Genomic DNA, 3444 nt, shown 5'->3' with positions numbered 1-3444 from the left:
TAATAGCGTCAGAAGACTGCGAGAGAACTTGCTCAGTCGCCGGTAGTGGCGCGTCTCCTCCCGCTGCTGGCCTCTCTCTCTCTCCCCGCCCGCCTGTCTGTCTGTCTGTCTGTCTGAAGGATTCGTTCGCCCAAGCTTCAAATGAGAAGAATCAGGCTTCTTCCTCATCCAGTACTCCTCGGTGCTGAGGGGGATGGGGCCCCAATATCCCCTCCTCTTCTTGGTTTGCCAGCTTCGTCCCCTCCCCCTTTTCCCTCGGCTGGCCGGCTTCTTTGCCTTTAAGACCTACACGACAGGCTGAACTTCCACAGGCAGAGCTCTCCCCATCATTGCTTTGCCTTCCTGAGGGCGGGGTAGAAACAAACTATACGTGAGCCGTTTCTGCGCTTATTACAAGCGCGGGGGCAGGGGCGAGAGCGGGAAGCGCTCAATCACCATTCTTCATGCCATGGGGGAAAAACAAAGGCAGTCTGTTGGTATAAGTTCTACTCGTGTGGGTCCTATGGGGCTTAATTACAATAAACATCCAATTACAGAAACATGCCACAATTTGTCCTTCTATGTGCAAACAACAAAAACATGGATCTCTTGCTTGTAGCCCAGTCCCGCCTGGTTCTGTATCTCCAGGTGCCGAGTATTTCGGAAGTCCCTTTTGTAGATTTTTCCCCTCCATTTTTATTTCACAGGGCAATCCCCAACCAGTAACACAACAGTTCAGAGTATTAGCCCTGCAATAATATAATTAGTACAAATATCAAAAATGCAAAAAAAAAAAATCTACACCCCCTTGAAATGCTACTGTCTGTACACAACAGTTCAATTTACCTTATACAAGCTGATAAGAGCTTATAATTAAACAAATTCTTCTAATATTCAGTTTTCAGCAGAACTGGTTCTATTTATTTTAGCTGTTTCTTCTCTCCCTCTGAGTGAGAACCCTGCCCAAGGGACTAAACCATCTACTCCATAGGGGATACATTGGCAATAAGAAAAAAAATCCATATAGTGACCTTTATTAGGCCAACTCAAGGATCGCAGCAAATGTGCAAGCTTTCGAGATCTCCAGAACTCATCAGGCAAGATGTTGCAAAACGCAGGGGGAAGGCTGACTGGATGTTGTAGTCTGTATAGTCAGAATCTTAAAATGGAATGGAGAGGATATTTTCTGTAAACCATTCTCCATATCACCTTAAGATTCTGACTATGCAGATATCCTAACAACAAGATCCAATCAGCCCCTACATCAATCCACCTGCTTTTTGTAATATCTTGCCTTATTAAGAGATATAGAAATCTTGAAAAATTGCACATTCTTTGTGGTCTTTGAGTTGAATATGGATTTTTCCTTCATGTTTCCCATGCCTTATTAAAATGTTTCCCTTAACTTTCTACTGTGGTGGATACTGACCATTTTGCAATGCCTTAGCAAATGAACCCTGCCAAGTAGGTAAAAATAAAGGCTACATAGCTAAAATAAAATAGATTTCAGCTGGACTTTGAGTCAGAGGTAGACAGTCTTTTTGAGCCTTTGGGTACATTTGGTGAGTCAAGAAATTTTCCTCAGCAGCAACACAAAATGGCTGCCATAAGAGCTATGGCTACCCATTTGTTAAATTTGCATTAGGAAAAGGGAAAGGGAGTAAACTGTCGCAGGATACATTACAATTTTGGAAAAGAGAATAAGGGTTCCCGGGGGTGGGGTGCACGAGATATTATTATATTATTTTAATAAGTTATTTTTAAAATTTCATTATTGTGGTATATTGAGTTGATGTAGTATGATTATTGTATGTGTTATAAAATTCAAATAAAATTATTTTTAAAAAAGAGCTATGGCTACCCACAAAGGACAAGTAAACTGCTCAAAAGGTTTAATGAAAGGCAGAGGTGGGTGCCGAGACTCAAAATATTGAACAACGCCTTTGAATCCACAGTTTTCAGTGCAAGGCGTCCAGACATAACACTAAGGCGAACCCCCTTCCCCCTCGTAACCAGCATGAATGAGGCTTGGAGTGTGGCAACGAGGGATAGGGCCTTTTCGGTGGTGGCCCCCAGACTCTGGAATGATCTCCCTGACAAGGCTCACCTGGCACCAACGCTGCTATCTTTCCGGCGCCAGGTTAAGACTTTCCTCTTTGCCCAGGCATATGGTGGCACATCTTAATCACCCACATGTTTAGTTTTTTAACGGTTTTTAATGCTTTATGTGTGTATGTTCTGTGTTTTAGAATTTTAAATTTTGTATACTTGTTTTTATCTCAATTTTATAATTTCTGTAAACCGCCCAGAGAGCCCTGGCTACGGGAGCAGTATATAAGTGTAATAAATAAATAAATAAATAAATAAATGGATGGAACTGTGCCGGCTGCCTCTCTGAGGTCAGGGAAGAGAGGAGACTGTCTTGAATCTCCTACCAATCAGTTTCAAGGGACAACCCTGGGTTCTAGTATTATGGGAGAGGGGGGAAATTGTCTCCCTATCCCCATTCACCACACCATGCATAATTTTGTCAGCATCTATCATGTCTCCCCTTAGCCTCCTTTTTTCCAAGCTAAATAATCATAGAATCATGGAATAGTAGAGTTGGAAGGGGCCTATAAGGCCATAGAGTCCAACCCCCTGCATAGCAGCAAGGAGGTTGCTGCATTTATGTCAGGGTTATTGTGGGGAATTGGTAAAAGTTGAAGGGAAAAGGAACAAGCACCTTTTCCTTGTCACTGAATAGCAATAGTCAACAGACATGTGGGAATATTGGAAGAACTTGCACTAAAGATTTAATGTTTTACAAATTGAGGAATAAAGTGGAGGAAACAGATTTGATTAAGGCTACTTAGTCCATCCATGGCAGATTTAAATCCAAGTGCAACCAGGTTCAAGTCCAATACTCTACCCATAGCCCACACTAATTTCTTTATGTTGCTGTTTCAAAAATGAAGAAATACTGCACATCACAAAGGTATGGTTTGAAACTGAAAATTCTTTCTCTTCTATGTGATGGTGAAATGTTGAAAAGTAAGGATCTTGTGATCCTCTTGAGCTGGAGGCTTCCCCGATAACCCAGCATTCCCCCAAATGCCCTCCAAATGTTTTGGACTTCTAGTCCTATCAACCCAGCCAGCATGACCAATGATCAAGAATGCTGGGAGATGTAGTCCAAAACATCAGGAGGACACCAGGTTGGGGGAGGGCAGGCTGGCTGGCTGGCTGGCTGGCTGGGGAATATTGGGAGTTGTATTGGGAGTCCATTCTTTGTTTACACTTCGTCATATTTTGGACCTCTGCCACTCTTCTATTGCCATAGGAAAGGAAGCTCTCGTGCAAAGCACTTGAGTCATTGCTGACTCCTAGAGGGACGCCTGCTTTCGCTGATGTTCTCTTGGCAAGCCTTATGGTTTGCCGTTGCCTTCCCCGTCCGTTATTACCTTTCCCCCAGCTAACTGGGTA

Source organism: Elgaria multicarinata, chromosome 8 (assembly GCF_023053635.1).
Source record: "Elgaria multicarinata webbii isolate HBS135686 ecotype San Diego chromosome 8, rElgMul1.1.pri, whole genome shotgun sequence".
Taxonomy (NCBI): Eukaryota; Metazoa; Chordata; class Lepidosauria; order Squamata; family Anguidae; genus Elgaria; species Elgaria multicarinata.
This window is presented reverse-complemented; position numbering follows the sequence as displayed.